Genomic DNA, 25612 nt, shown 5'->3' with positions numbered 1-25612 from the left:
GTTCAAGGCGGATATCAATCTTCGCGAAATAGTCCTCAGGTTTATCCGTGATGCTGTTTCGTACAGTCGTTGAGCTGGAGAATGGGACCGTTCCAAAACAACGGAGAGCAAGTATTTCGACGTGAATACCATAAACGTGATAGCAGTACAACGCCCAGCACCCGTCCCTATTCCCAAGACGACATCCATTGCGCTGCTTCACAACATGATCAGAGCTGTATTTTACCTTCAGTCTCCCAGAGAATTTCAAGGTTGAAAAAAATATCTTTTTCCAGGAGCTTGTACTTCTCAAACTATATGGGGCGGAACACAGCGCAACATGTAGTTACACAGTTACAAATTCTACACTCCATTTATCAAGCTTGCATAATAATTTGTGAAACTGGGGAGACGAGGACGTTTTGCTTCAGTCTTCAAGTATTAAGAACTGATTCTATCAGTTAACTTGGTTGGTTTCGGAGATTCGAATGCTGGCCGTGGGTTACACATTACCCAGATAACCTCGAAAGTAGTTGTTCAACTGTATGCCAAGAAACAATAAAAATTCCAGCTCGCTGGATGATTGGAAGGATGTAATTAAAATCGATGGCCGCTAAACAGCACGGTCATCAGTCTCCTTTCACAACATCGTGCTACTGGAGAAGCAGTAGTATTCTCGTTAAAACGAAAAGCAAGGGTAGTAGAACTGCAGCCACAGTAATGGCAAATATCATAAAATTTCCAGTAGATCTAGTTCTCCACAGGCAGGAGAAAGTGATGGCCTCCATGTGAGTTCCTAGACACGTGGGAATCGAGGAGAATGATGAGGCTGACACAGCGGCCAAAGCAGCCTGCCAGGAAAATAGCACAGTTCAAATTGACGTCGGCCTACAGGCTGTCGAGTCGTAGGTGCCAAACAGTGTTCGAAAGGCAGTGGTTGGAACTAGCTAGCGACAAGCTACGATCAGTCAAATGGACGTTTGCCCGTCGCTCACGTCCTTTCGAACAAGGACGAAGTGGGACTCACTCGACTTCGTATCGGACATTGACCACCGACCCATGTTTATCTCTTGCGGCAAGAAGACCCACGAATGGCAGTGTTTGTGGCGCCACTCTCACGGTGCACCATGTTTTAAAGTACTGTGTTTTGTATGCTGATAGGAGGGAAGTCTCTGGTCTACCGACAGATTTACCTTCTATTTTATGCGATGACGAAACAGTAGCACGAAAAGTTGAAGTCATACGTCGGGACTCCTAGGACTCTTGCCCAGTTTAATTAGACTGAGGTTTTAATGTGTTTCCTAGTGACTGGTTCATGTTATTACACTACTGGCCATTAAAATTGCTACACCACGAAGATGACGTGCTACAGACGAGGAATTTAACCGATAGGAAGAAGATGCTGCGATATCCAAATGATTAGATTTTCAGAGCATTCACACATGGTTGGCGCCGGTGGCGACACCTACAACGTCCTGACGAGAGGAAAGTTTCCAACAGATTTCTCATACACAAACAGCAGTCGACCGGCGTTGCCTGGTGAAACCTTGTTGTGATGCCTGTTTGACGACATCGTGGTGAATACACATTGAAAGTGTGTATTCGTCATCGCCATTCTGGCGTATCACCCAGCGTGATGGTATGGGGTGCCATTGGTTACACGTCTCGGTCACCTCTTGTCCGCATTGACGGCACTTTGAACATTGAACATTGGACGTTACATCGCACCTGTGTTACAATCCGTGGGTCTACCCTTCACCGGCCGGTGTGGCCAAGCGGTTCTAGGCGCTACAGTCTGGAACCGCGCGACCGCTACGGTCGCAGGTTCGAATCCTGCCTCGGGCATGGGTGTGTGTGATTTCCTTAGGTTAGTTAGGTTGGAGTAGTTCTACGTTCTAGGGGACTGATGACCTCAGAAGTCAAGTCCCATAGTGCTCAGAGCCATCTACCCTTCATTCGATCCCTGAGAAACCCTACATTTCAGCAGGATAATGCACGACCGCATGTTGCAGGTCCTGTACGGGCCTTTCTGGATGCAGAAAATGTTAGACTGCTGCCCTGGCCAGCACATTCTCCAGATCTCTCACCAATTGAAAACGTCTGGTCAATGGTGGCCGAGCAACTGGCTCGTCACAATACGCCAGTCACTACTCTTGATGAACTGTGGTATCGTGTTGAAGCTGCATGAGCAGCTGTACCTGTACACGCCATTCAAGCTCTATTTGACTCAATGCCCAGGCGTATCAAGGCCATTATTACAGCCAGAGGTGGTTGTTCTGGGTACTGATTTCTCAGGATCTATGCACCCAAATTGCGTGAAATTGTAATCACATGTCAGTTCTAGTATAATATATTTGTCCAGTGAATACCCGTTTATCATCTGCATTTCTTCTTGGTGTAGCAATTTTAATGGCCAGTGGTGTATTTCCACGCTCGACAGCCTCCCAAATCGTTGGGTGTACCTAGTTTCATCATATGAAGGTGTCATTTCAGATCATTAGAAAAGATTACATAAAAAGATCTGCTTTGCATACGTTAATCGAATGTGCTCATCTTTCCCATGTGAGTCATCTACCTTCCAAAAAAACATATTGACTGAATCATCACCAGTCATGGTATATAACAATATTTGTGTATATAGTGGCAAATTTTGTTCTTGTGAGATGAGACGTTCTGAAAATCGCTAAAAGAGTTTCATTAAAAAAGCAGTTTTAGAATCTTGTCCCTTCTTTGATAATAATAAAGTGCCACTTTTATACAACAAAAAAGTTACGTAATTATTCTACTGCGTCTTCTTTCTACATAGCGTAATCATCTGGCAGACTTTACACCTCAAAGTGACAGAACCCACTTGTCCGTGATAGCAACGTACCTCAAATATGTATTTCACGCCTGTAGTGTGGCGGGACGTTGCCCAGAAAACATAGGAAGTTTCCGGTAACTGGCTGTAGGCTGGTTCATTCCTCAAAGAACGGTTAGATCCATGATTGTGCCATGTAACATTCTCTCAACTGCTACCAATAGCTCGTATCAGATTTTGACACATTGTTACCCATCGTTGTGGTGAGTAAACAGAATGTTATAACGCATATGCAACAATATGTAACATTCCTACAGCCAATATTGCCTATGTTCGTCTGTGAAAATGGACTCGATAAGCAAGCTGAGCTATCAGTCAACGGAATCGAACCTGCATAACACTGTGTGCGTGCTGTATGAGAGTCGGTTTCACTGTCATTTAAGCCCTCAACAGATCATTACATGAAAAACTTAAAACTAACATTTGGATAAGCTATCTGACAGCGTTTTTGAACAAGAATTTGGTTTTTGCAACGGAATTTACTGAATTAAGAGTACATGACATGTTGTGGCGTGTCAGTGTCTTTCTTTTGGCCCTAAGTTTTGCACTCAACTCTTTAGATGACTAGCCGGCCGAAGTGGCCGTGCGGTTAAAGGCGCTGCAGTCTGGAACCGCATGACCGCTACGGTCGCAGGTTCGAATCCTGCCTCGGGCATGGCTGTGTGTGTTGTCCTTAGGTTAGTTACGTTTAAGTAGTTCTAAGTTCTAGGGGACTAATGACCTCAGCAGTTGCGTCCCATAGTGCTCAGAGCCATTTGAACCATTTTCTTTAGATGACTGCCTCTTTCCAAGTGGTTTACAGCGATTCACAGAAGCATGCAGCAGCAGCGGCTAAAGCTTGTTGTAACTAAGAATGAATTTAATAAAAAGGAGTTTGCTTGGTCCTGTTCACTACTAAATAACTTGGGAGCAGGGATTTCATAAATTAATCTATTTAAAACTTCAGAATCATCATAACCCATAACCAATAATGGACAATGAAAATAACAAAGACATAGGTATTAATAATGTCTGAGTGACAGATTAACAAATTATATGAATTTCAAAGTTACATTAATAGTTAATAACCACAGCATTTTATTTAGATGTGCAGAATAGTTATTATTTGGAGGCTTCTTTAACTGACAAGCAAAACATGGGATTATTGCAAACACGGACTACGAATCACGAGCCTAACCCTACAATTGCTTTTGCGCTATGCTTGCGAATTTTACCTCGACTTCCATCTTCAAACGTAGTTAAGCCATCTAAATCTCTCCTGGCTATATAAATGAAATCAGGCCTTGGGTGTGGTAAGATCTGCCATCACCGGCGTTGAGGGCAGCGTGACACGTCTTCTGTCTCCGAGCTCTCGACAGACACTACGACTTCCACTCTCGCAGACCGACCTCATCTCTCAACAATGCTTAGAATCGCGCTCCCATGTTTCGCCCTCAGATTGTTACTATCGATATCTGAGTGCTTACACAGTGCAAAGAATAGCGTTGACTATATTGTTTTCAGTGTCGTCCGTTCTGTGAATTTCATCCTGATGAACTTGGGAATCTGCCTCTGAAATATACAGAAGAAAATCGTCTGAATTGCGCGTAAATATAATAGCGAAGAGCTCTTATCTTCAGAAGAAAATTCGTCTGTAAGTTTGGCTGATGAGATCCGTGGAATAAATTTAGTCTTAAATACAGTGTTTTCATTATCACTAAAACTGCATTTCCAGTCAGCTTGTAGCGGTAAAAAAAATGGAAACGGGGCTCCTCTCTACCACATTTAGTTCCCTGAGGAGGAAGCTGCTGTGAGGCGCACTGAAGAGCCAAAAAATGACCATCTGCTTAAAAAGCGTGCGAATCTGCCTTCGGAAGGCAATACAGCAGTGATTCTGCGTGATATCCGTCCAAGTCCTTGGTAGGTTTGTGGTTGTATGTAGCACCAGGCGTTTAGGCACAGGTCATGCAATTTCCGTAAACTAAGAAACAATGGTTTGTGGACGGAAAGCTGCCGACCAGTAGCGTCTCGAATCTGTTTCATCAAGTTCATTTTAGCCGAGTCCAATGGCGTAGACAGTAACGCAACTTCACTGTCATGTTCCTCAAACCATCTAAACATTATGCTGGTCCTGTGACATCTTTCTCCCGTCCATTCCATTTGTAACAGAAGTAATCTTTTATTGATAAATCTCAAAAGTTTCTGTCTCTGAATTTAAATTTTCTTTCCAAATTTCTCATAACTACAGTCTGCATTCTCCACTCTTTGCTCTCCGCATTTTATCTCGGATAACTTCGAAACTTGTTAGTTACGTGTTCCGCAGAGCTTTCATCGATTCTTTTATCGAAATGACATGGAACAAGTCAGTGGACAATATAGGTATTCATGATTAGTGTTAAAATTTATGAACTTATATTTTTGTCCTACTCATGCAACTACACTTATAAACAAGACGTTTTTATGCAAGCTACTTGTTTTTAAATATAAATCCGTCCATGGAATAAGAGTTGTCAATCAGAAATCCATTTAGGTTAGATTAAAAAATTGCTTTCCTACCTGTCAGATGTCTTATGTTATTTGGCAGGTGGTCATAAATTCTTGTTACTGAATATTTAACTCCCCTCTGAGCCACTGATAGCTATAACAAAGCGTAATAAAGGTCATTTTTCCTATAGTGTTATAGATATGGATGTCACTGTTCTTTTCAAATTGTGATGGATTACTTATGATGAATTTCATTAACGAATATATGCATTGCGACAGTGAAGTCAAAATGCCTGACTCCTTGAAGAGGTATCTACACTCCTGGAAATTGAAATAAGAACACCGTGAATTAATTGTCCCAGGAAGGGGAAACTTTATTGACACATTCCTGGGGTCAGATACATCACATGATCACACTGACAGAACCACAGGCACATAGACACAGGCAACAGAGCATGCACAATGTCGGCACTAGTACAGTGTATATCCACCTTTCGCAGCAATGCAGGCTGCTATTCTCCCATGGAGACGATCGTAGAGATGCTGGATGTAGTCCTGTGGAACGGCTTGCCATGCCATTTCCACCTGGCGCCTCAGTTGGACCAGCGTTCGTGCTGGACGTGCAGACCGCGTGAGACGACGCTTCATCCAGTCCCAAACATGCTCAATGGGGGACAGATCCGGAGATCTTGCTGGCCAGGGTAGTTGACTTACACCTTCTAGAGCACGTTGGGTGGCACGGGACACATGTGGACGTGCATTGTCCTGTTGGAACAGCAAGTTCCCTTGCCGGTCTAGGAATGGTAGAACGATGGGTTCGATGACGGTTTGGATGTACCGTGCACTATTCAGTGTCCCCTCGACGATCACCAGTGGTGTACGGCCAGTGTAGGAGATCGCTCCCCACACCATGATGCCGGGTGTTGGCCCTGTGTGCCTCGGTCGTATGCAGTCCTGATTGTGGCGCTCACCTGCACGGCGCCAAACACGCATAAGACCATCATTGGCACCAAGGCAGAAGCGACTCTCATCGCTGAAGATGACACGTCTCCATTCGTCCCTCCATTCACGCCTGTCGCGACACCACTGGTGGCGGGCTGCACGATGTTGGGGCGTGAGCGGAAGACGGCCTAATGGTGTGTGGGACCGTAGCCCAGCTTCATGGAGACGGTTGCGAATGGTCCTCGCCGATACCCCAGGAGCAACAGTGTCCCTAATTTGCTGGGAAGTGGCGGTGCGGTCCCCTACGGCACTGCGTAGGATCCTACGGTCTTGGCGTGCATCCGTGCGTCGCTGCGGTCCGGTCCCAGGTCGACGGGCACGTGCACCTTCCGCCGACCACTGGCGACAACATCGATGTACTGTGGAGACCTCACGCCCCACGTGTTGAGCAATTCGGCGGTACGTCCACCCGGCCTCCCGCATGCCCACTATACGCCCTCGCTCAAAGTCCGTCAACTGCACATACGGTTCACGTCCACGCTGTCGCGGCATGCTACCAGTGTTAAAGACTGCGATGGAGCTCCGTATGCCACGGCAAACTGGCTGACACTGACGGCGGCGGTGCACAAATGCTGCGCAGCTAGCGCCATTCGACGGCCAACACCGCGGGTCCTGGTGTGTCCGCTGTGCCGTGCGTGTGATCATTGCTTGTACAGCCATCTCGCAGTGTCCGGAGCAAGTATGGTGGGTCTGACACACCGGTGTCAATGTGTTCTTTTTTCCATTTCCAGGAGTGTATATGACTACCGCGAATAATCAGATATTATTTCTTATGGTCACTTTTGTGCAATCAGTACTTCCTAAGTAGTGAGATACCCGGAAAATTAGTCCGTAAGACGTTGTTGTTGTGGTTTTCAGTCCTGAGACTGGTTTGATGCAGCTCTCCATGCTACTCTATCCTGTGCAAGCTCCTTCATCTCCCAGTACCTACTGCAACCTACATCCTTCTGAATCTGCTTAGTGTATTCATCTCTTGGTCTCCCTCTACGATTTTCACCCTCCACGCTGCCCTCCAATACTAAATTGGTGATCCCTAGATGTCTCAGAACATGTCCTACCAACCTATCCCTTCTTCTATTCAAGTTGTGCCACGAGCTCCTCTTCTCCCCAATTCTATTCAATACCTCCTCATTAGTTATGTGATCTACCCATCTAATCTTCAGCATTCTTCTGTAGCACCACATTTCGAAAGCTTCTATTCTCTTCTTGTCCAAACTATTTATCGTCCATGTTTCACTTCCATACATGGCTACACTCCATACAAATACTTTCAGAAATGACTTCCTGACACTTAAATCTATACTCGACGTTAACAAATTTCTCTTCTTCAGAAACGCTTTCCTTGCCATTGCTAAAGGCGCTGCAGTCTGGAACCGCAAGACCGCTACGGTCGCAGGTTCGAATCCTGCCTCGGGCATGGATGTTTGTGATGTCGTTAGGTTTAACTAGTTCTAAGTTCTAGGGGACTAATGACCTCAGAAGTTGAGTCCCATAGTGCTCAGAGCCATTTGAACCATTTGCCATTGCCAGTCTACATTTTATATCCTCTCTACTTCGACCATCATCAGTTATTTTTCTCCCCAAATAGCAAAACTCCTTTACTACTTTAAGTGTCTCATTTCCTAATGTAATTCCCTCGACCATCACCCGACTTAATTTGACTACATTCCATTATCCTCGTTTTGCTTTTGTTGATGTTCACCTTATATCCTCCTGACAAGACACTGTCCATTCCGTTCAACTGCTCCTCCAAGTCCTTTGCTGTCTCTGACAGAATTACAATGTCATCGGCAAATCATCGGCAGACCTCAAAGTTTTTATTTCTTTTCCATGGATTTTAATACCTAATCCAAATTTTTCTTTTGTTTCCTTTACTGCTTGCTCAATATACAGGTTGAATAACATCGGGGAGAGGCTACAACCCTGTCTTACTCCCTTCCCAACCATTGCTTCCCTTTCATGTCCCTCGACTCTTATAACTGCCATCTGGTTTCTGTACAAATTGTAAATAGCCTTTCGCTCCCTGTATTTTATTCCTGCCACGTTTAGAATTTGAAAGAGTATTCCAGTCAACATTATCAAAAGCTTTCTCTAAGTCTACAAATGCTAGGAACGTAGGTTTGCCTTTCCTTAATCTTTCTTCTAAGATAAGTCGTAGGGTCAGTATTGCCTCACGTGTTCCAACATTTCTACGGAATCCAAACTGATCTTCCCCGAGGTCGGCTTCTACTAGTTTTTCCATTCTGAACGTAAATAAGCAAAATGCACTACTGGCCATTAAAACTGCTACGCCAAGAAGAAATGCAGATGATAAACGGGCATTCATTGGACAAATATATTATACTAAAACTGACATGTGATTATGCACCCAAATTGCGTGAAAATTTCGATCCTGAGAAATCAGTACCCAGAACAACCACCTCTGGCCGTAATAACGGCCTTGATACGCCTGGGCATTGAGTCAAACAGAGCTTGGATGGCGTGTACAGGTACAGCTGCCCATGCGGTAGTCGAACATTTTCTGTATCCACAAAGACCAGTACAGGACTGGCAACATGCGGTCGTGCATTATCCTGCTGAAATATATTGTTTCGCAGGGATCGAATGAAAGGTACTAAATGTGTCACTTGTGGCAGGGATGCCCATGAGGGTGACTGTCCACCTCCGTCTCCTCGTTGTGTGAACTGTCAGGGTGACCATGCCGCATCCTCCCGCGACTGTCCTGTCTATAAGGACGAACGCTGTATCCAAGAAATTTGGGTCAAAGAGAAAGTGTCCACCTCGGCTGCTCGCAAGCTATTGGCTAGTAGGAAGCCCACGCTGCTCCCAGCGGGGAAATACAGTACTGTCCTCGCCTCTCCTCGGACTACCAGGGAGGTGGCAACCCAGACATGCGATCTGACCTTCAGCACCACGGTCGTCCGTTCGGCCAGTGACCGCGCCGTCGACGTCTCCTCTTCCTCCCATCACCCCACAGACACCAGCCCCTTCATCAGCTTCTGCTAAGACGAAGACCCAGAAGTCGGATGCACGGGCCTTCAAGAAGGAACCGTCCCGTGCAGACTTCCTCCGTACCTCGACCTCCCAGCCTTCGACCGGTACTTCCACCAAACGACCTTCCAAGAAGGCACATAGGAAGCACAGTTCTCCTTCTCCGCCACGGCGCATTTCTTCTCCTGCGCCACCCAGCGGTTGCCGCCCCAGGCCGTCCTCCGTTTCGCCTGGCCGCACCGCTGGTAGCCGAACATTTGGTCGTTCCCCGGCGGAGGAAGCTCCCCCTCTCGGCCATCCTCCCAAGATGGCCGATGAACCTATAGACCCAATGGACGATGACTGTCCGCCTACTGATAGCGGCGGCAGTGCTCGCTCGAAGCCAGGCCCTCAGCGGCCTTCGAGGTGACCCCTTCTTTCATCTTCTTTTTTTTTTTCTTACGATGGCACTTATTCACTGGAATATTCGCAGCATTCGCTCCAACCGAGAGGACTTGAAGTTGCTGCTCCGCTTGCACCGTCCGCTCGTCGTAGCCCTCCAGGAAACGAAGCTACGCCCATGCGATCAAATTGCCTTGGCACACTACACCTCTGTGCGTTTTGACCTACCCCCTGTGGTAGGTATCCCGGCTCATGGAGGGGTTATGTTGCTAGTCCGGGATGATATTTACTAAGATCCCATCACGTTGCACACCGGCCTGCAGGCAGTTGCCATCCGCATTACTCTCCCCACTTTTACATTTTCCATTTGTACCGTTTACACTCCATCGTCGTCTGCCGTTACCAGGGCAGACATGATGCAACTTATTGCTCAGTTACCTGCACCATTTTTGTTAACTGGAGACTTCAATGCCCACCATCCCCTTTGGGGCTCTCCAGCATCCTGCCCGAGGGGTTCCCTGTTAGCAGACCTTTTCAACCAGCTCAATCTTGTCTGCCTCAATACTGACGCCCCTACTTTTCTTTCGGACACATCTCACACCTATTCCCATTTAGATCTCTCTATATGTACTCCCCAACTTGCACGCCGGTTCGAGTGGTATGCACTTTCTGATACATATTCGAGCGACCACTTCCCGTGTGTTACCCATCTCCTGCAGCATACCCCCTCTCCGTGCTCATCTAGATGGAACATCTCCAAAGCAGACTTGGGGCTCTTCTCTTCCAGGGCGACCTTTCAGGATCAAACCTTCACAAGCTGCGATAGTCAGGTCTCACACCTCACGGAAGTCATTCTCACTGCTGCTGAATATTCCATCCCTCACCCTACTTCTTCTCCACGTCGCGTACCGGTCCCCTGGTGGACCGCAGCATGTAGAGACGCTTTACGTGCTCGTCGACGTGCTTTACGCACCTTTCACCGCCACCCTACAGTGGCGAATTGTATCAATTATAAACGATTACGTGCACAGTGTCGTCGTATTATTAAAGAAAGCAAGAAAGCCAGCTGGGCTGCTTTCACAAGCACCTTCAACAGTTTTACTCCTTCTTCTGTTGTCTGGGGTAGCCTGCGCCGGCTATCCGGCACTACGGTCCACTCACCAGTTTCTGGCTTGACGGTCGCGAATGACGTCCTTGTGGCCCCTGAGGCTGTCTCCAATGCCTTCGGCCGCTTTTTCGCAGAGGTTTCGAGCTCCGCTCATTACAACCCTGCCTTCCTCCCCCGCAAACAGGCAGAGGAGGCTAGGCCACCTAACTTCCGCTCCTCGAATCGTGAAAGTTATAATGCCCCATTCACCATGCGGGAACTCGAAACCGCACTTGGCCGATCACGGTCCTCCGCTCCAGGGCCTGATTCTATTCATATTCAGATGCTGAAGAACCTTTCTCCTGCGGGTAAAGGTTTTCTTCTTCGTACTTACAATCGCATCTGGATTGAGGGACATGTTCCCGCATGCTGGCGCGAGTCTATTGTTGTCCCGATTCCTAAGCCGGGGAAGGACAAGCACTTGCCCTCCAGTTATCGACCCATCTCGCTTACCAGCTGTGTATGTAAAGTGATGGAGCGAATGGTTAACTCTCGATTGGTTTGGCTGCTCGAGTCTCGACGCCTACTTACCAATGTACAATGTGGATTTCGTAGGCGCCGCTCTGCTGTTGACCATCTGGTTACCTTGTCGACCTTCGTTATGAATAACTTCTTGCGGAAGCGCCCGACCGCGGCTGTGTTCTTTGATTTGGAGAAGGCTTACGACACCTGTTGGAGGGCGGGCATTCTCCGCACCATGCATACATGGGGCCATCGCGGTCGCCTCCCTCTTTTTATTCGTTCATTTTTAATGGATCGACAGTTCAGGGTACGTGTGGGTTCTGTCCTGTCAGACACCTTTCGCCAGGAGAATGGGGTGCCACAGGGCTCAGTTTTGAGCGTCGCTCTCTTCGCCATAGCGATCAATCCAATAATGGATTGCCTCCCAGCTGATGTATCAGGCTCCCTTTTCGTGGACGATTTTACCATCTATTGCAGCGCGCAGCGTACGTGTTTCCTGGAGCGCTGTCTTCAGCGTTCTCTTGACCGTCTTTACTCGTGGAGTGTCGCCAATGGCTTCCGTTTTTCTGCCGAGAAGACGGTCTGTATTAACTTCTGGCGCTACAAAGAGTTTCTCCCACCGTCCTTACGACTCGGTCCCGTTGCTCTCCCATTCGTGGAGACAACAAAATTTTTAGGTCTTACATTTGACAGGAAACTTAGTTGGTCTCCACATGTGTCATATTTGGCTGCCCGTTGTACCCGTTCTCTAAATGTCCTTCGTGTTCTCAGTGGTATGTCGTGGGGAGCGGATCGAACCGTCCTACTTCGCCTATATCGGTCGATCGTCCGCTCCAAGCTGGATTATGGGAGCTTCGTATACTCCTCTGCACGGCCATCCATCTTACGCCGCCTCAACTCCATACAACATCGGGGTTTACGACTTGCGATCGGAGCGTTTTATACTAGTCCCGTCGAGAGTCTTCATGCTGACGCTGGTGAGTTGCCACTCACCTACCGGCGCGATATACTGCTTTGTCGGTATGCCTGTCGGCTACTGGAAATGCCCGACCACCCGTCTTATCGTTCCTTTTTTTATGACTCTCTCGACAGTCAATACGGGTTGTATGTCTCTGCCCTGCTACCCCCTGGAGTTCGCTTTCGTCGCCTCCTTCAACACCTTAATTTTTCACTCCCTGCAACCTTTCGAGTGAGCGAGAGCCACACGCCACCTTGGCTCCAGGCTCAGGTTCGCGTCCACCTTGACCTCTGCTCGCTCCCGAAGGAGGTTACCCCCGGTTCAGTCTACCACTCCCGTTTTATCGAACTTCGTTCGAAGTTCATCAATATGACCTTCATTTATACAGATGGCTCTAAGACCACTGACGGGGTCGGGTGTTCTTTTACTGTCGGGGCACAAAGTTTCAAATACCGGCTCCATGGCCTTTGTTCGGTCTTCACAGCTGAGCTCTTTGCCCTCTACCAGGCTGTCCTTTACATCTGCCGCCACCGACATTCTGCATATGTCATCTGCTCCGATTCCCTGAGCGCTATCCAGAGCCTCAGTGATCCGTACCCGGTTCACCCTTTCGTGCACCGGATCCAACGCTCTCTTCAGCAGCTGGTGAACGTCGGTTCTCCGGTTAGCTTTATGTGGGTTCCTGGCCATGTCGGTATCCCTGGGAACGAAGCTGCAGATGCCGCGGCCAAGGCTGCGGTCCTCCAGCCTCGGACAGCTTCTTGTTGTGTCCCTTCGTCAGATTGTAGCAGGGTAATTTGTCGGCGCATTTTATCGCAGTGGCATGCCGATTGGGCTGCACTTACAGACAACAAACTTAGGGCCCTGAAACCTCTTCCCGTGGCTTGGACGTCCTCCTCACGCCCTTCTCGGCGGGAGGAGGTCGTTTTGGCCCGGTTACGAATTGGCCACTGCCGGTTCAGCCATCGCCATCTGCTGACGGCTGCGCCGGCGCCGTTCTGCCCATGTGGGCAATTGCTGACGGTCCGCCACATTTTAACGGTCTGTCCGGATTTTAACACCCTGCGTCTTGATCTTGGCCTGCCATGTACTGTAGAAGCCATTTTAGCGGATGACCCACGAGCAGCTGCTCGCGTTCTTCATTTTATCAATTTGACAACCCTCTCAAAGGACATTTGATTCTGCTGTTTTCCTTTTTTAATCCTATGCCTGTCAGTCTGTCTTTTATCGTGTTTTCCGTTTCGTTGCTGTTTTAAACTTGTGACTCGCGGTGCATTCCTCACGTAGTCTGGGCGCTACTGACCGTTGAAGTTGTGCGCCCTAAAACCACAAAAAAAATAAAAATAAAAAAAAAAGAATGAAAGGTAGAGCTACGGGTCGTAACACATCTGAAATGTAACGTCCACTGTTCAAAGTGTCGTCAGTGCAAACAAGAGGTGACAGAGACGTGTAACCAATGGCACCCCATACCATCACGCCGGGTGATACGCCAGTATGGCGATGACGAATACACGCTTCCAATGTGCATTCACCGCGATGTCGCCAAACACGGATGCGAGCGTTATGATGCTGTAAACAGAACCTAGATTCATCCGAAAAAATGTTTTGCCATTCGTGCACCCAGGTTCGTCGTTGAGTACACCATCGCAGGCGCTCCTGTCTGTAATGCAGCGTCAAGGGTAACTGCAGCTATGGTCTCCTAGCTGATAGTCCATGCTTTTGCAAACGTCGTCGAACTGTTCGTGCAGATGATTGTTGTCTTGCAAACCTCCCCATCTGTTGACTCAGGGATCGAGACGTGGATGCACGATCCGTTACAGCCATGCGGATAAGATGCCTTTCATCTCGACTGCTAGTGATACGAGGTCGTTGGGATCCAGCACGGCGTTCCGTATTACCCTCCTGAACCCACCGATTCCATATTCTGCTAACAGTCATTGGATCTCGACCAACGCGAGAAGCAATGTCGCGATACGATAAACCGCAATCGCGATAGGCTACAATCCGACCTTTATCAAAGTCGGAAACTTGATGGTACGCATTTCTCCTCCTTACACGAGGCATCACAACAACGTTTGACCAGGCAATGCCGGTCAACTGCTGTTTGCGTATGAGAAATCTGTTGGAAACTTTCGTCATGTCAGCACGTTGTAGGTGTCGCCACCGGCGCCAACCTTATTTGAATGCTCTGAAAAGCTAATCATTTGCATATCACAGCACCTTCTTCTTGTCGGTTAAATTTCGCGTCTGCAGCAGGTCATCTTCGTGGTGTAGCAATTTTAATGACCAGTAGTGTATGTCAGGGGGTTAATTCGTTTGTTTGTAAGAAAAGCAACTGAACGAAGAGCAAAAGTAGCCGACCTTAATTGTCGATCATCTCAGTAACATCCTCCTTCCAATTAAAGTTTCCAGCAATACGTACACTCAATTATGGAGCATTCTACCATATTTGCCGACCCCTGCTCAAGTTCTACGTCGACTGTTCGTATGACTGTTTATTGCGCAGAAGTGAATAGTGTATTTTCTTTTTTTTTTTTTTTTTCAGTACTAAGTGATAGTCCATTTTCACATAATCACTTAATAATTACCTGAAAAACATAATAATCTCTTCTGTGGCATTCTCTGAAATAGGATTTATTATAACACCATCTTCTGCAAAAAATACCAACTGAGCTTGTTGAATGTTAAGCGGGAGGTCACTGACACAAGACATCAGGAATATGAGTGGACCCAAAACTAAACCCTGTGGTACCACTCCCTTTGTGAATTCTCCCTGGTCACTGAAATGTTCCACCCTTCCAACACTTTCCGAATTTCGGCACAGATTTTTCCGCTCTATTAAGTATGATTCAAACCAGCTATGTGTCTGTGTATTGCAATAAATATTGTCAAAGGCTTCAATAAAAGAATAAATGGTAGAGGAAATTAAGAACACTGACTTACTGTATACGCATTTAACAGTACGTCATATAGTTTTTACAGCAAATGAGATACAGAAATTTAGCCGTTAAAATGTTACGTAGAGCACCTCACGGCAGTTCCAGGGTATGCCTGAGCTTCGGGTTGGCAGAGGCGCAGCTGGAATAGCCACTCCAGCTCGAGGTTATTTTAAACCGGAGCACAGGTGCTCTCTCCTCCCCAGCCTAGCAGCCAACAGCCTTTCCAGGCGTTATACGCCAGCCAACCTGCGTCATCACACACAGCTCTCCACCGAAGAAACGCAAACGCCTCTCTTCTCTCACCCCTTCGGGTAAAAAGGAGTTTTACTTTTTTTAGTCCTCCTGATGACTGAACCAATGTTCTACAGAGAGTACTACGAACGGTATACTTTTGGTATGTCAGTTTTCTAACACTGAAAAATCATTTGGTTCATTTTATTAGTGTGTATTTGTTCTCATTGATTCATTGAAGGAAGTATTCATTCTCTAATATACCATTCCCACTTACTTCCAAATCGTACTATACCCCCACATTTCAAACGCTTCCTATTTCTCTTCTGCACTGTCCATGTTTCGCAATCATCTTTACTTATTTACAAATCCTGTTTCGATGTGGATTTTAGCATCGGTTTCTTTTTACAGAAAACTGTTTGTCTTCTGCAGTCCATGTTCCTTCTTAATCTGTTAGGTTTGCTAGACTGCGATAGTCACTCAGTCCTCCAAGAGTGTCTTCTTAAAGTTGTGCTGAATTATTTTAAATAACTTCAGCAACGAGGATGTACCCGGCGAGAGACAGGACAGGACAAGACATCTAAGAAAAGAATTTCTCAAAGCGAACCCACATCGTGCCCCGCGACGCAGACATACGTTTCAGTCCAGTGCCAGATAGAAGGAAGCCAGAACGTGTAATGGACATGCAGCAGCAGAAAATGCACGCAGAGCCATTGTCGTGAAATCTCAAAACTACTTCGCCATATGCTACTGTTCTCCGTGCCACTGAAAAATGCCAGAAGGCTGTAGGTTAAAAGAGCTTTGAGTAGCGTTGTCCCTTCAATTCAAGACTTTTTTATCCTGTTAATATCTAGTGTTAAAAACTACAAAAATATAAATATGGGAAGTATCAGCATCTGACTCAACGCTATCTGGTGGCAAAATATGTACCAATCTCATACAAAGTATGCTGTGTCAAGAATATTTTTATATTAGGTACATAATGTATTCTAAAGTGGTAGCACTAGAGTGTTTTCGCTGATTAACAAACACAGCGTTTCTTTAGTTACAATACACAAACTAGTTACAACAGTTTTCTGTTGTAAGTAATTCTGCATCACCTCTCCATCTTACCGCTTACCGTCCCTCCCTCTCTCCCCCCCCCCCCCCTCACGAAGCTCAGATCTGGGTCCACTCTGGACTGGCACTATATAATATAAAAACGCTAAGTTTCAGGGTATCACTCTTTAAAGTTATGAACTTTGTAGAGTACAGTCAACAAACAAATATAGGTAATCTCGTCTGATTTGAATAATCACAGCTTCAGCTGCATAAGTATATTTCTCGGCACGACCGTATTCGGTCAGTAGGCCGTCTCATCTGAATTACATCTGTAGCTAGTCTGCTATAGCTGGAAAGCCTCACTAATCTTTTGACTAGCATCTGGCTACCTGTCATATAACATTCTTTCAGCCACCATATTACGCCGCTCTTGGCTAATTACTTAAAATTATTGTACAGGAAAGATTTATTCAGAGTACCAGTAATAATAGCAATAGCAATATGAAAAAAATTATACCGTAATCTCTTTGGCTTTTTAAAATTGTAAAATATGAGGAATCATCTCAGAAGGGAAGTTAAAACGTATAATCGTAAAATGGTGCGAAACATCTCTGTCTCTTAGCCTGGATCGCGCTTCGATACCCAGTGAAAGGGAATCGACATCACATCTTCCCGACGGGAGAATTTTGCATACAGCATACGAATTAACATAACTTGTCGTTTTGGGAGAATCATCTCTCTCTCTCTCTCTCTCTCTCTCTCTCTCTCTCTCTCTCACTCACTCACTCTCTCTCACACACACACACACACACACACACACACACACACACACACACACACACACACCTCTTTCATAGCCTCACGACAGATAGTGTCTATTTACGACATGGAATTTGGAAAGATTGCCCTGTTTTTATTTATTTCGAGTTGGTTGCATTAGTTAGTGATTTGCCTTTAATTCTTTTATTTTACTTTTATCGTCAGCCTCACAAAATTTCAAACATCGGCATTTGCACTATAGCTGAGGGAAACCACATGTGAAAATCTGTCTGGGTGGTTGGTGAGAGTATTGTATATTGCTATCTTACTACCAACGGGGTAACACTCGCCACTAAGTTTATCACAAGTCTATCACTCGTCTCTGTCAGTGTAGTATTCTACACTAAAGGATACTAGATTTCTAATGGATCTAACAATTGTTTCTGTCGATGCTCTACGCGAGATTTGCAAGAAAGGGAATTTCTGCTAAATAGGTTAGTCATCTTTGTCGACTTCAACAACTCAGGGTGGAGAATATGGGTCTTAGGGTCTTTCCTTGGTATGTCATAGACCGTACGTATTTGCCTGTTTCTGTGACAATTTTTGTCATCACTGGCTGTAAGCCGGTTACTGAGAATAACGTCTCTTTTTTTTGGGTGTGTAGTGAAGGTCAGTCGCGACTCATTGAGTGTGACGATTGAAATTGTAGTTGGACCAGACAAGTGTTCTGTGTTGCAAAATAGGGTAGATAAAGGTGTTACATGTAAACTGACTAGTCAACTATTAGTCACCACACTGTAGGGGGCTGTGGAACTGTTACCAGGCAGTCATGTGACGCTCCAGCCCTGACATGAGTCATGGCATTGTTGGGTGGAATTAGCGCAATGAGATGAGTAGACATAGAAATGTGATAGGATGGAGGAAAGGATCTCACTTGTCTGAACGTGCACATGACGAGACCGCGAATGAAATTGCCCTATTTATTGTAGTATGGACGCGGACTGCCCAACAAGGGCAGCCATGTAACATTACGTGAGAGCTGTCAGTGATTGCGGGTCTCGTTTCGTGCGAACAACGCAAAGCGAGCTACCTGCAGTGGACTTAAGTGTCGAGAACCTCGCCCAATGCCGTTGCTCACAAAGCACATGCAGATGCATGTTTTCAGCAAGTGGAACAATATAAAAAAAAATGCAGTAGTTGACCAGAAGTGTGTACTGTTGACTGACGAGTCACAATTTTGTGTCTATTCAAGGGGTCGGATCCACCGACGGTTGAATGATGCGCTTAACCTAGTTTGTGAAGGGTGTACAGGGGTTGGACAAAAATATGGAAAGACTGCTGCGAGAAACGGGTGCTTGAACGTTAATGCGGGTGCCACACTAGACTGCAGGTTGCGCTGTTGTATTTGACCACGAGCGGTACCTGCGCACATTCCCCAACACGTTGCAAGTGCTAGCCGTGGTCATGACAGTGTCCTGTGCGTTATGCCAGGGCTAAGTGAATTCGAATATGGGCAAATTATTGGTACTCCTATGGTGGGTGCTTCGGTAACGAAGGTAGCCGAAGTGTTTGGTGCTTCAAGAACACCAATGCAAGATTTATACCGCATACAGAGAAAGCGGAAAACGTCATTCGCTAAGTCACAATGCGGACGAAAGTGTGTACTGAGTGGTTGGGACAGAGGGTGATTAAAGAGTATTGTGACGAAATGTAAGAGGACGACAGCTGCAAAAGCCACTGCAGAAATGAACATCGCTCTCCTGAACCCTGTCAACACCAGAACAACACGAATGGGCCTCCATAAGCAGGGAATTGCAGCGCGAGCTCGAATTCCAAAACCACTCACAAGGGATGCAAGTGCCCGTAACAGGCAAACGTGGACTACAGGGCTATGGAAGAAAATTATTTGCTCGGGTGAGTCTTGTTTCGCATTGTTTGTAACTTGTGGCCGAGTTTACGTCTCATATCGTCGTACTTCATGGTCCCCATTGTACCTCTGGCAAGGATGCATTACTTCCAAGGATTATGTGACCAGTTTGCTGATTAGATCCATCTCATGGTACTTCAGTGTGGAGATACGTTGTAAGATGATAGGGCCCCTGTTCACACAGCTCGAATCGTCCAAGACTAGTTCCATGGGGACGAGTATAATGGCGCTAGAGCTAGGAGGTGGATTGGTGAGGGGCTGGATTAGCTAATAAAACTTTAAAACACGTTTGTTACAGATAAATTTTCCCAGAGGATAAACATTACCTTAACTACACATTTAATTGATTAATTACAGAAAAGAACTCAATCGCGTCTTCTCATTTAAACTTCGAGGCGCTCAGCCAACTTTAAACTCCAGAAAATTACTGACTTAAGCAGACTTAGGCACCACGCCCATAACCAGCGGGCGTAGCTGTTGGCATCAAGTGACTGAATAATTACACGTTGCGTTAACAAGAGACAACTAAACCATGACGTGTGTAACGCTCGTCAGCCATCAGTATTTATTTTTTTTTTTTTTTTTTTTTTGTGTGTGGGATCTAAAATTTAAAAACCTCTCTCACACCGGCCTGATTTAGCTTCACTGATCAGGATAGTAAAAACATATGTATGTTACGGGAATTTTCAATCACAAAGCAGGCTTATCACATTCACACAGTTCAATACTGTTCTATCCTGATTAAATTGAGCTTAACTTAAATTCCATAAGGCAGTGAAGCAATTTCGAAGTCTCGTTGCGACGAAAATTGTCAGTCGATCTCCTGGAAACATTTGTATTAATTATTAACTTTCGGTGATCACATGGGGAAGACCGGAGATCTGCTGGTAAGACCGTGTTAGCCTATTTATTTGAAGTAACTGGATATCTTGAGCATACAAAACGGCAGGTTCGTGCAGTGTAAATCAGACGTTCACCACTGATCCCGTGCAACACAGCGTAGTAAGCAGACACTGTCAATAATAATCAGTTAAATAATACGCGAACACACTTAATTTAGTTTAGTTCATGTATTAAATTCCTTCTCATACAGAATCTCATCAAGATGGCGACTAGCTCAACAATGCATACATATACATCCTCCTCCTTTCACGACTAATGGGCAAGAGTTCCTTCATTCTTTTCATAAGAGAAAACATAGCTAGCAGAGAAGCTATTCCATGGAGTAAATGGACGCTCCAAGGAATAATTGAGCTTGAAACTACTTTGCATTGATAATCGGTAAGATAAGAAGAGAGATTTCGAGATATGTACTGAGTTATATAATTTATAAAATTTTCTGAAAATATCGCGCAGAGACCGCTGCAAGAGACATTACAAGTATAAGTTCTAGGATTTACATGGACAGTTATTAATCTACCTGGAACACATGAAAGAACAAAGAAGAAGGGTTAGAACAAATGAACACACACAGTTAAAAAGGACCACAAATGAACAGAATTTAACTATGTGGTATTTAGCAACTGCCATGGTGATTAAGGAACCAACTCGACCATTTAAGTGCATCAACAGCACTCACCAGTGTCTTACGCAATTAGATAATTAATTAACTACTGTGACAATGTCACCATACTCTGCCAGCGCTCGGAACACTAATTACTTCACAATTTATCAGAGGTCACTATTAAACAAAGGACAAATCAAGACGGATCCACAGGATGTTTACGATCCAGGTGCGCCGTCACCGTCGCACTGCCATATATCAATAGCTTTGGCTCTTCCAAAGGCGTGCAGTAGAAGTATCTGTCCTTTATGCTCCAGGCCAGCGAACCCTCTAGCCGAGGCGCGCTTCAAAACACCACGGTGATAAATGTGTAAGTAGGCTGTTTAGGTTTTTATGTTGGTAACGCCACGTAGCGCTCTGTATTAAAATCGCTGACTGCACTGTGTGTAGTCTGTGGCTGGTTGGACTCATTGTTGGAAGTTATTCGCCAGTGTAGTGTTGGGCAGTTGGATGTCAACAGTACGTAGCGTTGGGCAGTTGGAGGTGAGCCACCAGGAGTCATGTATGTGGGGGAGAGAAATCCCAGAGTTTTGAGATGTTAATATGAGCGGACGATCTGGATGTGTGTCCGTCAGAAAAAGGAAATCTGTTAAACTGGATGTTTTTTGAACATTATTAAGCTAAATACATTGTTAGTTCTCTACCAAAATCTTTCATTTGCTAACTATATGCCTATCAGTAGTTAGTGCCTTCAGTAGTTAGTATCTTTTATTTAGCTGGCAGTATTGGCGCTCGCTGTATTGCAGTAGTTCGAGTAACCAAGATTTTTGTGAGGGTGTAGGTTATTGTTAGTCAGGGATATTCTTTTGTAGGGATTACTGGAAGTCAGATTGCGTTGCGCTGAAATTTTGTGTGTCGGTTTAGTGATGATCAGAATCAGTAAAGATAAAACAGTCTCAGTACGTTCAGTTTCACTATAGAGTTTGAAAATCAAGTAACGTAGAAGTTTTACCAGGTCAGTCATTCTTTACATTCAAAGGAGAAGTTTCAAATGTGTGTCCACCCGTTCGCCACTCAAGTCTGTAACAAGTGCACAGATACCACTAGGAACATACCGTGTTCATCTGTCATCAGATCGCAGTGTTACTGAGCTATTGTGGTTTACGTTCGAGACATGTTTGCGCGATCGCTATACCTTCCGACATCGTTAGCTGAACTTGCCTCTATCTTGCAGGAACAAGGGTATAACATTCCCTTGACAGGGAAGACTGAAAGCTGTTTTGAATACCACACCTATTGGGGGTAGGAAACACGTCTACAATGTTTTTTGTATTATCGTTCACCCCTGTATCTAAGTTCTTAGCTGTTTCTGTTACAGGATCATTTAGTAATGGCGAAAGCGTTACGGAGATGATAGATAAACTCCAGTGGAAGACTCTGCAGGAGAGACGCTCAGTAGCTCGGTACGGGCTTTTGTTAAAGTTTCGAGAACATACCTTCACCGAAGAGTCAAGCAGTATATTGCTCCCTCCTACGGATATCTCGCGAAGAGACCATGAGGATAAAATCAGAGCGATTAGAGCCCACACAGAAGCATACCGACAATCCTTCTTTCCACGAACAATACGAGACTGGAATAGAAGGGAGAACCGATAGAGGTACTCAAGGTACCCACCGCCACACATCGTCAGGTGGCTTGCGGAGTATGGATGTAGATGTAAAATTGTATTTGAACATACTTCTACCAGAATATAGGACTGTATAAACAAAGGCTGTCCAGTGACATTGTCTTCTGTGACATTATGTGAACATTGCTACAGTGCCTGACGTCGCACTACGTGACTTGTAATTTCAACACACAGTACTAACAGAACAAAAATGCTAGAATTATAAAGAAATAATCTGAAATGTTTCTGTGAAATGGCACTGTAATTTTACGAACGCAAATTGACTAAACAAATTTCCAAACGCTGCATGATACACACGCGAATGTGACTGGAGTGTGAGAATGAAACTGTCTGCATAAGAAATGAGATCTAAAACGAACTTTACCTATTCTGACACAGACATTAATTTTGAAATGCAACACCTAACTATAAATGATCTTATTATCTTGACTGTAATGTAACCGGCCCTAACAAATTTTCATTGCTTAGTTCTGGCAATAGGAACTCAATGGCCGGCCGCGGTGGTCTAGCGGTTCTAGGCGCTCAGTCTGGAGCTGCGCGGCTGCATGGATGTGTGGGCATGGATGTGTGTGCTGTCCTTAGGTTAGTTAGGTTTAAGTAGTTCTACGTTCTAGGGGACTGATGACCACAGATGTTAAGTCCCATAGTGCTCAGAGCCATTTGAGGAACTCAATGCTGCTCGCAGTGATGAACAATAAATACGTGTCTGTAGCTTGTGGTCTAGTGGCTAGTGTTGCTTCCTCTGGATCGTTACGTCCTGTGTTGGACTCCCGGCTGAGTCGGGGATTTTCTCCTACCATGGACCGTGTGTTTGTGTTGTCCTCATCACTTCATCATCATTCTGGAAAAGGCCGAGACTGGACTGTGGAAAGATTGGGACTTCGTGCAGGCCCTGATAACCACGCAGTTGAACACCCACAATCAAAAATATCATCATCATCATCAATCTCATCAATCTCATCATTCTCATCATGCCCATTCTCATCATGCCCATTCTCATCATGCCCATTCTCATCATGCCCATTCTCATCATGCCCATTCTCATCATGCCCATTCTCATCATGCCCATTCTCATCATGCCCATTCTCATCATGCCCATTCTCATCATGCCCATTCTCATCATGCCCATTCTCATCATGCCCATTCTCATCATGCCCATTCTCATCATGCCCATTCTCATCATGCCCATTCTCATCATGCCCATTCTCATCATGCCCATTCTCATCATGCCCATTCTCATCATGCCCATTCTCATCATGCCCATTCTCATCATGCCCATTCTCATCATGCCCATTCTCATCATGCCCATTCTCATCATGCCCATTCTCATCATGCCCATTCTCATCATGCCCATTCTCATCATGCCCATTCTCATCATGCCCATTCTCATCATGCCCATTCTCATCATGCCCATTCTCATCATGCCCATTCTCATCATGCCCATTCTCATCATGCCCATTCTCATCATGCCCATTCTCATCATGCCCATTCTCATCATGCCCATTCTCATCATGCCCATTCTCATCATGCCCATTCTCATCATGCCCATTCTCATCATGCCCATTCTCATCATGCCCATTCTCATCATGCCCATTCTCATCATGCCCATTCTCATCATGCCCATTCTCATCATGCCCATTCTCATCATGCCCATTCTCATCATGCCCATTCTCATCATGCCCATTCTCATCATGCCCATTCTCATCATGCCCATTCTCATCATGCCCATTCTCATCATGCCCATTCTCATCATGCCCATTCTCATCATGCCCATTCTCATCATGCCCATTCTCATCATGCCCATTCTCATCATGCCCATTCTCATCATGCCCATTCTCATCATGCCCATTCTCATCATGCCCATTCTCATCATGCCCATTCTCATCATGCCCATTCTCATCATGCCCATTCTCATCATGCCCATTCTCATCATGCCCATTCTCATCATGCCCATTCTCATCATGCCCATTCTCATCATGCCCATTCTCATCATGCCCATTCTCATCATGCCCATTCTCATCATGCCCATTCTCATCATGCCCATTCTCATCATAAATATGCAGTGGAGCAGTAAATCAGCTAAATAATAGTAAAGCTTTGCACAGTGCAGTGCAAGGATGTGCAGCTATTCTAATCGGAGGATGCTCCCTTTTTAAACAACTGTTCTGCTCAGTACAATGTGGCAACACACATAATCAGAAAATAAATTTTCTGAGAAGACAGTTGTATAGTTTAAGTTTGTGGCACGATTGAAAGAAGACTTACCTTTTTTAAAGAACTGTAGAGTGAATAATGAAACTCATTCGTTAGTTTACACTTCAACAATTAAATTTTACTTGAGACGTATGAGCCTCAACTTTATCTACAATAACGATAGAAGGTGAAGAAGTGGATTAAAACTTGTGCCATGGCCAGGACTCCGGTCTCCTTGCCTACCAGGCATGAGTGTAGCCGTTACAAAAAATGGTTCAAATGGCTCTGAGCACTATGGGACTCAACTTCTGAGGTCATTAGTCCCCTAGAACTTAGAACTAGTTAAATCTAACTAACCTAAGGACATCACGCACATCCATGCCCGAGGCAGGATTCGAACATGCGACTGTAGCGGTCTCGCGGCTCCAGACTGTAGCCGTTACATCACTGTGATGAATTAAGAAGGGAAAAATAAACTGTAGACTTGAACTGAAAGGAGGGCCGGCCGGTGTGGCCGAGTGGTTCTAGGCGCTTCCGTCAGGAACCGCGCGACTGCTACGGTCGCAGGTTCGAATCCTGCCTTGGGCATGGGTGTGTGTGATGTCCTTAGGTTAGTTAAGTTTAAGTAGTTCTAAGTTTAGGGGACTGATAACCTCAGCTGTTAAGTACCATAGCGCTTAGAGCCATTTGAACAATTTTCGAACCTCTTATTAAAAAAAAAAAGTCTCTGCCGTAAAAGTATTGAAATTCTAAGACAGTGGTAAATATACAGTTCTGAGTGCAAGCTGTGTGCCTTGATAACCTCACTTTATCATGTATGAACAATGAAACTGACAGAGAACGATAAAGGAAAAATCCTACTAAAACTGCCCATTTTCCAAACACACCATAAATTACGCACAGGCAAGCAGTGCAGCAACAACAGTATTTGTAAATCTTCACTTCACAAATTAATCTTTACCAAATCATATTTCTAAAATTAAACATCCTTCGTAACTTTATCTCTGTGCTTGGCAAGCTATTTCCAAACCTCTCTGTCACAGTCTAACATAGAAGTCGCGACACTCTTCTCGTTTTTGTTACCTAC

The 25612-nt window shown here is 45.4% G+C and overlaps 1 protein-coding gene across 1 annotated transcript in view; it reads left to right on the top strand.

Annotated features, from left to right (window-relative positions):
* The window catches only part of LOC126195218 (dipeptidase 1-like), a 585745-nt gene that overhangs the window by 88760 nt on the left and 471373 nt on the right, over positions 1-25612 (top strand). The window lies entirely within an intron of this gene.

Source organism: Schistocerca nitens, chromosome 7 (assembly GCF_023898315.1).
Source record: "Schistocerca nitens isolate TAMUIC-IGC-003100 chromosome 7, iqSchNite1.1, whole genome shotgun sequence".
NCBI classification, from domain to species: domain Eukaryota; kingdom Metazoa; phylum Arthropoda; class Insecta; order Orthoptera; family Acrididae; genus Schistocerca; species Schistocerca nitens.
This window is presented reverse-complemented; position numbering and strand designations above follow the sequence as displayed.